Source organism: Tachypleus tridentatus, chromosome 6 (assembly GCF_004210375.1).
Source record: "Tachypleus tridentatus isolate NWPU-2018 chromosome 6, ASM421037v1, whole genome shotgun sequence".
Lineage (NCBI taxonomy): Eukaryota > Metazoa > Arthropoda > Merostomata > Xiphosura > Limulidae > Tachypleus > Tachypleus tridentatus.
Window position 1 is genome coordinate 153679981 of NC_134830.1, and position 12694 is coordinate 153692674.

A 12694-nucleotide genomic window follows, 5' to 3' on the forward strand; every position below is an offset into this window, starting at 1 on the left:
ACGCTGTAATGTACCAAGTTTTACAAGGGTTGTTACATGCTACTGTCAACACTGTAATGTACCAAATTTTACAAGGGTTGTTACATGCTACTCTCAACACTGTATGGTATGAAGTTTTACAAGGGTTGTTACATGCTACTCTCAACACTATACTGTACGAAGTTTTGCAAGTGCTGTAACATTCTAAAACTTAGGAGTTAAAGCAAGATACCGGGACTCATCAGGCTGAAATTTATACCACAGATACTGTATGATTTGGGTGCTAATTACATCACGTGACTGTTAATAGTGAATGGTACAAAGCACTCCAATTATTATTTTCGGTAGTGTATTCTAAGTATAGCTTCCAAGCACTATTTTGCATCACTTACAAAAGTGTGCGTTAAAAAGCTTTTCAAACAAAAGCATATTTTATGAAGTCTCATAAGTAGTATTACACTTTATGTTCAACAACGTATTTTATGAAGTATTTTAGGTACTATTATACTTCATGTTCAACAGAGTGTTTTATGAAGCCTTTTAGGTACTACGATACTTTATGTTCAACAACATTTTTTATGAATTATTTTAGGTACTATCATACGTTATGTTTAAACGAAATTTAAGATACGTTTTAAGTACTATTATATCTGAGTATGTATAAATGTTATATTTCTCACAAACGACAGTAATATATGTAAATTGTAGAAGCTTTCGAAGGAAGTCAAGTAGTGTTTATTTGAGCGTGAACAAAGTATTTCCCACATAACAAGTGTAACAACAATGGTCAGTTGTCCCGACAGGTAGACGAACGGAAGTGGTGAACGTTGTAGCATATTTGTAAGCATGAATATGTTTTTATGTTTATTTATTTAACTATAAGTATATATAGACCCACACCCAGAGAGATGTGCACAGTTTAACAATATCATACACTTGAGAGAACCCGAGGAGTCACGCTTCAGGAAAGAGAGAGTATACATCCGTCGCAACGCCAATACAGTTCCGTTTCGTGTTAACAAGTTCCAGTTGGATTCAGGATTTTGACCCTAGCACATCCAACTGTTCCTCACGAAGACGACCTGTGATTCCACAAAATCAGGACCCAAAGACCCTTCGTGAAGTGAACTCCAAACAACAGTATCAAGTTTTCTTGGATGAATTCAGCCCAGATCATATCATAGAATTACCCAATATTTCTAAAAGGAAACTAGGTTATGTGATACGTAATAGATATTTTCCAAATTTATCCAACTATGTTGGCTTGCTGGGCACTTATATTACCTAACCAAATTCTTTTTTTGTTGGCACGTGCGCATTACCATGCAGTTATATTCAGAAAAAAATATATATATACAAATAAAATAGCCCGGCATGGCCAGCGGTTAAGGCACTCAACTCGTAATCTGAGGGTCGGGGGGTTCGAATCCCCGTCACACCAAACATGCTCGCCCTTTCAGCCGTGGGGGTGTTATAATGTGACGGTCAATCCTATTATTTGTTGGTAAAAGAGTAGCCCAAGAGTTGGCGGTGGGTGGTGATGACTAGCTGCCGTCCCTCTAGTCTTACACTGCTACATTAGGGACGGCTAGCGCAGATAGCCCTCGTGTAGCTTTGCGCAAAATTCAAAACAAACAAACAAAGAAATAAAAAAGTCTATTATAATTGGCCACATCGCCTCGTGAACGATCAACGAAGACAAATAACGATTAAAAGTTAAGGAAGTAAAAAAAAAAAAATTGAAAAACGAAAGATTATTTGAAGTTCGGCATCCATGTTAATCTTTAGACTCATTTATTAAAGAAATGACAATATTTCGAAACGAGCCAATAGCTTGATAGCACAGTAATGGTTCACAGATACATTTTCGGATTATATTTCTTGCTTATTTACAAGGGAAATGACAACAATTGTTATATATGTATGACCAGATTATTTACATTACAATTGTTTGTGGATATTTTTCAATTTCTGTTTGGAGCTCATTTGTTGTAAAACCAATAATATTTTAAAGCGGGCTAACTGTTTGATAACACCATAATTGACCTCTCTCCACTCTTTCCATGTTGTAACATTTAATTTTAAGTTCGATTGTTGCCTATGCATTATTTGCTCAACAGGAAGAATGTATTCTTACAGTGGAAACTAAACCAAGTGTTCCAATGTTTATTCCGAAAATGAAAAAAGATATTCTGGTACAGTGTTATAGATGTTACGTATGAAAATGTGGTTCAGTCATTACTATTCTGGAGATGCTGAAAGTTAGAGACTTTTTAAATGTAATCACATAACGTTCTACCATTTTATGTTATACATATACGACAAATAAATGCGTTCCAATCTCACGAATTATAATTATTCTGTATTTCAATGTAAAACACTTGTTAAGACTGAACCATTTGATAATTTTATTTTAAATCTTCGTTAGGATACTGAGATGGCCCGGCGTGGCCAAGCGTGTTAAGGCGTTTGACTCGTAATCCGAGGGTCGCGGGTTCGAATCCCGGTCGCACCAAACATGCTCGCCATTTCAGCCGTGGGGGCGTTATAATGTGACAGTCAAACCCATTATTCGTTGGTAAAAGAGTAGCCCAAGAGTTGGCGGTGGGTGGTGATGACTAGCTGCCGTCCCTCTGGTCTTACACTGCTAAATTAGGGGCGGCTAGCACAGATAGCCCTCGAGTAGCTTTGTGCGAAATTCAAAAAAAACAAATACTGAGATGTTTGTTTGGAATAGGAAAAATTATTTTTAAGCGAAATGGAGGTAAGACGGCCCCCTTAAGCATAGTTATCTTAACTGACGAAAATTGTAGTCAAAGATGAACTGATCGTCTTACCCCATCTTCCTGTGCCAAACGTTTTTCCTCAGAGAGGGTTAGCACTCCGCGGAGGTTACTTATTTCCACCGACCTGTATTACTTACCAACTTTCACAGCCATATATCTTTAATTTTTATTTCGTATCACAGCTGTTTAATTTTATTTTATGTCAGAACTGCTTCTCCCCTCCTTGACATGCTTGTTAATTGTTTTGGTTGGTTTTTTTGGTTGTTTTTTTCCTGTCAAAATTGATTCTCTCCTCTTCAATACACTTGTTTTTAATTTTTGTTTAGTCTCACGACTGCTTTTTCTCATTAAACGTTATCGTTGTTTGTTTTTCTTCACGTGCCAAAACTGTTCTTTCCCTTTCACGTTAATGGCATTTATATGACCTCCAATGAACAAATGACCTCCTTATCAAGATGTCCTCCGCTGGAGCTGCGATAAGTCTACGGATTAACAACTCTAAAGTCAGGGATTCGATTCCACTCAGTGGACACAGCAGATAGTCCGACGTGGCTCTGCAATAAGAAAACACACCCACACACTTTCTTATCAAGATTAACTTACCAAAATGAATTTCCCGAATTTTTTGGTGTACGTGAAGAAACAAACTAAAGAACAAAAACAACAAATTAGTAAGGCTGCACATCGTCTGTCTCAAATAATATTTATTGTCTCTTGGATGCGGTTAAATTGTATATATTGAAGAATAAGCTGACAGATATTCGATATTTTGAGTTACTTTATTCTTTGTAAACACTGTGAGTGTATAATACTTCCTTGGCACACTTTAGTTTCCCTTGCAGCTTAGGAATAAGGCTGTAGACTTACGACGTTAAAAATCGGGTTTCGATACCGGTGGTGGGACAGCTAATCCTTTGTGTAGTTTTTGAGTTTAACAACAAATCAACAGAAACTTTAACAATTCGTACACTCTAACTTCCTTCCACAACTTCAGGAAGCAGGACTCAGTTTTATTTACTTCGTGTATAACATTATTCATTGAACAATTTAAGAAATTAGGATGTTTATTTAGTCATTGTTAGAATAAAGTGCGTCTTTAACTTTATTTTATTATCAGCACTCACATTATTACTGATATTGTTAAGCCTAAAGAGCCCTTAAAATATCGCTGAATTCGATACCTCCCAGAGGTTTATTTTTTTTCAAGTCGCCCTCTAGCGGCTCAGCGTAAGTATACTGATCTATGTAGCTAAAAATTGGGTTTTGATACTCGTGGTGAACAAAGCACAAATAGCCTATTGTGTAGCTTTGCGCTTAGCAACAATCATAAAAAATGTTTTCAAGTCACGTGATTATTTTCTTGAACCTTAAAAGTGTATGTTACGAATCATTTAGGAACTAGTCTCGAAGCTATAGCTATCAATTTTGCTATTGGAATAATGACATGAGCCTAAACATGATTATCGAATTATTTTTTTAAACAACTAAGCCTATGTATGCAAGAATGTTGCGACACCTGGTAGCAGCATTGTTTGTCAGGTCTATGAAAGTTTCCATAGTGGCGCATAATCATTAAACCACCTTCCTAGTGATTTACAGTTGTTGTTTTTTTGTTGAACATTGAAGAATTACCTCCATCTAGCCCAGTATTCAAAACCCAACGTAGATTTAGCGTTTTCTTTGAACAGCCCTTCCTGCTTGCCTGTTCTGGAATTTCAGAAGCACGTGGTGCTTAGTACCCCTGATAAACCATTGTCGATATGTTGGTTTCAAGTTACGTTTTCCGACATGCAGACCCCATACGGCTTACGTTAAAAGCGCCCTCTACTGTTCTACACGCGACACGAGGTAAGTCTGCCCTTTCGTGTTACTACATACGATACCATTCTAACATAATAATATGCTAAGCCTCTTTCATGTTCGGTTTATAAATAATTATTCGTTTTAGTTTGTTTTTTATTATTTAGCCAGTTTGAAACTCCGGCTAAGCACTATACTTACTAAGCCTGGGTTTGAAACCTGATTGATATTATCTTCACTACCGAGATCATCTTTTGATTTTTCTTAACTTTTGGTAAATATAAAAAATTCACTTTTGTGTTTTACACCATAGTGAAAGTAATTTAAAATAAGTTTTTAGTAAGTTCTGGTTTGAGCTTCATCAAAGAGTTTATAATTTTCAATAGCATCTGCATATGCCACCTGTAATATATGTTTGATTTTAAGCATAAATCTACATTATAAATTATCTGAGATGTGCCCTACGGGTATCAAAACCTGATTTCAAACATTATAAGCCTTCAAGCTTGTCGCTGAGTTAGTGGGAGAATAGGGGACACGCTACTTGGAACCGTAATAATAGTAAAACGTGTTAAATTACACACAAGAGGCACGAGAAATTTCAAATACCACAATTAATTTTAAATAATGTAAAAGCAACATTTTCAAACAAACGACTAAGTTTAATCCATTACATCTCAAAATAATTATTTGTAATTTGTCATTTATCAAAAATCATAATCATTTTCTGTACCAAAAATTATTTTTCTGAATAAGCTATCAAAGTTTTTGTTTTGTTTTTTCATGATGTTAGGAAAACTCGTAAGTTCGAGAAACCGATTACAGACAAATAATTCCAGGCTGTGTAACCCAAGAACTTTCGAAAGGTGAGCTTTTCTTCACCAGGGGGGAATTTTTCTTCATAATCGTAGGAAAATATGTAGGTTAAACAATAAACAAACAGAGACAAAAATACGAGACCCGATAACTTTGGACAGGTGGATCCATTTTCGTCAGGAGGCAAGTCGTTTTTTTGTTTAGTTTGTCTTTTATACGTTCACGTAAAGTGAAATGATTCGTTCTTTTAGTTTTAAGTTGCCCATAAAAAATAAGCATATATCCGTGTTGGACCAAATCGTACCGTAAGGCATTAAGAAATAAATAAAACCAGAACATGAGAAAACAACATCACCATTTACTTTGAACCCAGGACTAAAGCCAGAGACTTTTCTTCCAGATCACAACTGTGATAATATGTTCACCAAAGATAACTTTCACAATTCATCCAATAAGATCCCCATCACGGGTGAAGAAAAGAAGCAGAGATAAGGGCTATCGGCTTGCTTACATCTACGTGACTTGAAGATAAGGTCTTCTGTAATCTATTTGGTCTTGAGGGGGGGGCTACAGCTTTATAGTCCGTCCATCAGATAAGTAACTGGATTCTCAGATAAGTTTGTGTGGGACATTACAGCAAGTCAGAATAAACAGCTAAATTACTACCGATATCAACATAGACTTTAAGAAACCAATAGTGGACGACTCTTTTTTCCCTGGCCATCCCTTAGAGATTACGTTGGCTTTTAACCATCTAAGAGTCTGATTGAGTTTTTGAGCAGTACTTGACTGATTTCACTCGATCTTTGTGGAATAATAATTAATCGCATGTGGTCTGTATATTTTTGAATTTAATAACAGTCAATCAACCAATCAAAGCTTTTCTGTACAGAAGTTGTTATTGTTAGTTTAATTGTGACGTAATTTTAAGGAGATTCTTCTTAAAGCGCGAAAAATATGTTGTTTTAATTTCACGAACACTCTACTGGTATTACTTTTGAAAAGGTTGTAGACCAGACCTATAAAACCAGCCTACACTGGTAGCGGTAAAGGTCTAGCACTTTGTATGTCATGATTAGATTAGACAAGTTACTGTTACTGTTTTGTGACGAAGACGGAGAGTCTGTTTACCTCTTTTATTGTCTCAGAGCTTTAATCATACACCTTTCAACAATAAAATATACAATACGGTGACATCTATGTTTATCTTTACTAAAAGATTATACCATGCAATGATAGTTGTGGTGCAATGTTATTTCAGTTATATATTTAGATAGTGTACAATACAGTGATAGTTGTGGTACAATGTTATTTCAGTTATATACTTAGCGTACAATACAGTGATAGTTGTGGTACAATGTTATTTCAATTATATACTTAGATAGTGTACAATACAGTGATAGTTGTGGTACAATGTTATTTCAATTATATATTTAGTGTACAATACAGTGATAGTTGTGGTACAATGTTATTTCAGTTATATATTTAGTGTACAATACAGTGATAGTTGTGGTACAATGTTATTTCAGTTATATACTGTACAATACAGTGATAGTTGTGGTACAATGTTATTTCAATATATATTTAGTGTACAATACAGTGATAGTTGTGGTACAATGTTATTTCAATTATATATTTAGTGTACAATAGTGAGTGATAGATTGTACAATACAGTGTACAATGTTATTTCAATTATATATTAGATAGTGTACAATACAGTGATAGTTGTGCACAATGTTATTTCAATTATATATTTAGTGTACAATACAGTGATAGTTGTGGTACAATGTTATTTCAATTATATACTTAGATAATGTACAATACAGTGATAGTTGTGGTACAATGTTATTTCAGTTATATACTTAGATAGTGTACAATACAGTGATAGTTGTGGTACAATGTTATTTCAGTTATATACTTAGATAGTGTACAATACAGTGATAGTTGTGGTACAATGTTATTTCAGTTATATACTTAGATTGTGCACACTGACTGTATTGTTAGTGTTTAGTCAAACTGGAACGTGCGTTGCGTACGTTTTATCAATTATGAACTATTCCCTGTCTAAAGATTACAAAGGACGGTATGACCTTCCCTCCCTCCAGAAAATAAATATTAAAGTTTATCAGTAATCCGTCGCAAGAATGGACGTTTTATCGAAATGCTTCTAGAAACGACGAAAGAAAGAGTTTCTGAAATCTGTAAGTAACCATTATGGAATTCTCAAGAAAACTCTATCCGCTTTCTCTCTCACGCCCTCGCTTCTGGTGGGTTCATTAGTTTGCATTATTGTCGTCTGGTTTATACACACAAAAAACATGCATGTTCACTGGTGTGTTCAAAACTTTATAGCAGTAACTGAAAGAGCCTTCTATTCTACCACGACCGTGAAAGTCCTTAGTGGCTGAATCTTTCTGCCTACATTTAGTTTAAGAAGATGCTTTAGCAGATGGCAAATTCAACGTATCCTGCCCTGAACGTCAAAGCTGGACAGAGCAATCTTCTGATAAAGATCGGACAATTTTCTGGGTTTTGTGTGTCATGAGGCAAGAAGATGGCAGCCACTGGAGCTTCCTCCCCCCAGTCGTTAAGACCAGCGATGGCCCCCACTGATAAGAGTAGAATGTTTTGTGCACACCCTGCTTTTCGCGGAGAGGTTCTTGAGGTTTCTGATGGGTTGTTTTGTTGTGTTCTTTCACGCCAACCGAAACACAAGACTGAAATTTCTTCCTTCGTCTTGAGTAAGGTAAGGAATGGAAAATGTTTATAATACACTTCACGTCGTGTCGAGGTGGAAATATACTTCTTAGTGTTTCGTAGGCAAATCAGAACAGTTTTTGTCAAGTCATTCAAATAAAGGTGATTTGAATGTTACAAAACCTTCTGAAACACGCGTAGTTCATTAACAAGCCACTTGATGTCGACGTTTGGATAAGACTGTCCGCGGATGTAAGAGATTTAAGTTGATAAATATTTTAATAAATCTACATAAATTTTGAAGAATTCTGCAAAAAATGATTTCAATAATAACAAGAAACATACCTTCTCTTTATTGTTTGTTTTAGTTGAATCTAAGTCTGCAGAATAGGGTGCATGGTTTGAGCTCCGAATTCAAGCGTTATAAGCCTTCGAGTTTAGTGTTGAACCAAATATAGCGCAAACTGGATAAAATACACTCAAAACTTTGTTTCCAAAAAAATAAAACAGAGGCCCTATTTTCAATTTAGAGATAATTTGTGATAACGTATATAGCTTTACACAAAACTACCACAACTGAAAATTAAAATTGTTAATCGTACCAAGAGTATAACTTACTCAGGCAATGGGAAAGCATTTTGAACGGTTTGGATCTGCGGTATTTTATTATTAGCAGTGCAAAACTATAGAAATATTTGGAATTTCGTAATTTCTGTGTCGTCTTTGATCGTATATTTTCTATGTACAACTGTCTTGTTTATTATTATCTGTAACTCATTTTACTCGGTGTTACGACGATACGCTTCATAATAGGAATCAAAACATTCGGACTTGTTAACCTCTTCTCGTAACTAGAGTACGCTAAAGCGACACCTATACATCTCGGCTTGAACTTCTAATGATTCGAACTGAATAAACGTAAACTAAATTTGGTGTGATTCTTTTTTAAGCAAAAAATTATCTTGTAATAAATGTTTGTCGTGACCAAAACTATCAAATCAATTAACCTGAGAGACACAACATGAGCCCTAGCGAGATAACCGATAACTAAAATTTTGTAGACGTGAAATTGATACGAAACGCTCCTCTCAGGTAACTTGTATTCAAAATAAATAAAATATCACTGGATATTATGAGTTTTAAAGTAGATGGACCTTAAAGAGTGCCCCAATATTTCAAATATCACATTTTTCAAATTTAGCCTCAATCGAAAGTTTAATCTCTTTCCTACATAAATAACTTATTTTTATGTTAAAATATGTACTAATTATCCTTTAGTAATTGATTAAAAATACAAGTCTAGTTTGTTTTCACTCCGTTTCCACTTCACCGTCAATGAAACCATTTAGCAGAGTTGTCGACATTACACTCTACCCTAACTTGACATTACTTATATTCAGAAATATTTAACTATCATGTCTTGTTATGAGTCTAATTACCAATAATGAAGGCATTAAATAGAATCAACTGCCAATAGTTCGTTAGTATTGCAAAAAATTTAAATAGCTTTTAATCCAAGCTATGAGGGTGTCCACACAGAGCACATGTATCAGTTTTCACGTTTTTATCATTCCTGAGTAAAGTTAGGGTGTTAAAGTAGTTTATGTTATATATTTCATTATCTTTGTAATATTAATTAAGTACATCACATACATGACTCAAGGTATTCTTTCACATATTGCGACGTCATACTTTTGGTTTGCTCAACTTGAAGATGATAAGAAGTGTTTAACAGTGTCTTCTCAGCATGTGAATTAGCCCATTTTTTAAGGGTCTGTACTACCTTAAATGGTTTTAGAACACAGGAAATAATAATTACAATATATTTCAGTGAAGTCAGCTAGGCAGAAGTACTTAGCACTAAAATACATTGAGGTTTGAAGGACTTTCTTTAGTTTGGTAACAGTGCTGTCATCTTGAATACAGGATCTTGATTCTTCAGTTTGGTAACTCTGCTGTCATCTTAAATACAGGATCTTGATTCTTTAGTTTGGTAACCCTGCTGTTATCTTGAATACAGGATCTTGATTTTTCAGTTTGGTAACCCTGCTGTCATCTTGAATACAGGATCTTGATTTTTCAGTTTGGTAACCCTGCTGTCATCTTGAATACAGGATACTGATTCTTCAGTTTGGTAACCCTGCTGTCATCCTGAATACAGGATCTTGATTCTTTAGTTTGGTAACCCTGCTGTCATCCTGAATACAGGATACTGATTCTTCAGTTTGGTAACCCTGCTGTCATCTTGAATACGGGATCTTGATTTTTCAGTTTGGTAATGCTGTCATCTTGAATACAGGATCTTGATTCTTTAGTTTGATAACCCTGCTGTCAACCTGAATACAGGATCTTGATTCTTCAGTTTGGTAACCCCGCTGTCATCCTGAATACATGATTTTGATTCTTCAGTTTAGTAACCCTGCTGTCATCCTGAATACAGGATCTTGATTCTTTAGTTTGATAACCCTGCTGTCATCTTGAATATAGGATACTGATTCTTCAGTTTGGTAACCCTGCTGTCATCCTGAATAGATGATCTTGATTCTTTAGTTTGATAACCCTGCTGTCATCCTGAATACAGGATCTTGATTCTTTAGTTTGGTAACCCTGCTGTCATCTTGAATATAGGATACTGATTCTTCATTTTGGTAACCCTGCTGTCATCTTGAATACAGGATCTTGATTCTTTTGTTTGGTAACAATGCTGTCATCCTGAATACAGGATCTTGATTCTTTAATTTGGTAACCCTGCTGTCATCCTGAATACAAGATCTTGATTCTTTAGTCAGGTAACCCTGCTGTCATCTTGTATACAAGATCTTGATTCTTTAGTTAGGTAACCCTGCTGTCATGCTGAATACATGATCTTGATTCTTCAGTTTGATAACCCTGCTGTCATCCTGAATACAGGATCTTGATTCTTCAGTTTGGTAACCCTGCTGTCATCTTGTATACAGGATCTTGATTCTTTAGTTTGGTAACCCTGCTGTCATCCTGAATACAGGATCTTGCTTCTTTAGTTAGGTAACCCTGCTGTCATCCTGAATACAGGATTTTGATTCTTTAGTTATGTAACCCTGCTGTCATCTTGAATACAGGATCTTGATTTTTTACTTTCATAACCCTGCTGTCATCTTGTATACAGGATCTTGATTCTTTAGTTATGTAAGCCTGCTGTCATCCTGAATACAGGATCTTGATTCTTTAGTTTGGTAACCCTGCTGTCATCCTGAATACAGGATCTTGATTCTTTAGTTATGTAACCCTGCTGTCATCTTGTATACATGATCTTGATTCTTCAGTTTGATAACCCTGCTGTCAACCTGAATACAAGATCTTGATTCTTCAGTTTGGTAACTCTGCTGTCTTCCTGAATACAGGATCTTGATTCTTCAGTTTGTTAACCCTGCTGTCATCCTGAATACAGGATACTGATTCTTTAGTTTGGTAACCATGCTGTCATCCTGAATACAGGATCTTGCTTCTTTAGTTTGGTAACCCTGCTGTCATCCTGAATACAGGATCTTGATTCTTTAGTTTGGTAACCCTGCTGTCATCCTGAATACAGGATCTTGATTCTTTAGTTAGGTAACCCTGCTGTCATCCTGAATACAGGATTTTGATTCTTTAGTTATGTAACCCTGCTGTCATGTTGAATACAGGATCTTGATTTTTTAGTTTCATAACCCTGCTGTCATCTTGTATACAGGATCTTGATTCTTTAGTTATGTAAGCCTGCTGTCATCCTGAATATAGGATCTTGATTCTTTAGTTTGGTAACCCTGCTGTCATCCTGAATACAGGATCTTGATTCTTTAGTTATGTAACCCTGCTGTCATCTTGTATACATGATCTTGATTCTTCAGTTTGATAACCCTGCTGTCAACCTGAATACATGATCTTGATTCTTCAGTTTGGTAACTCTGCTGTCTTTCTGAATACAGGATCTTGATTCTTCAGTTTGGTAACTCTGCTGTCTTCCTGAATACAGGATCTTGATTCTTCAGTTTGGTAACCCTGCTGTCATCCTGAATACAGGATACTGATTCTTTAGTTTGGTAACCATGCTGTCATCCTGAATACAGGATCTTGATTCTTCAGTTTGGTAACCCTGCTGTCATCCTGAATACAGGATCTTGATTCTTTAGCTTGGTAACCCTGCTGTCAACCTGAATACAGGATCTTGATTTTTCAGTTTGGTAACCCTGCTGTCATCCTGAATACAGGATCTTGATTCTTTAGTTTGGTAACCCTGCTGTCATCCTGAATACAGGATACTGATTCTTCAGTTTGGTAACCCTGCTGTCATCTTGAATACGGGATCTTGATTTTTCAGTTTGGTAACCTTGCTGTCATCTTTAATACAGGATCTTGATTCTTTAGTTTGATAACCCTGCTGTCAACCTGAATACAGGATCTTGATTCTTCAGTTTGGTAACCCTGCTGTCATCCTGAATACATGATCTTGATTCTTTAGTTTGGTAACAATGCTGTCATCCTGAATACAGGATCTTGATTCTTTAATTTGGTAACCCTGCTGTCATCCTGAATACAAGATCTTGATTCTTTAGTCAGGTAACCCTGCTGTCATCTTGAATACAAGATCTTGATTCTTT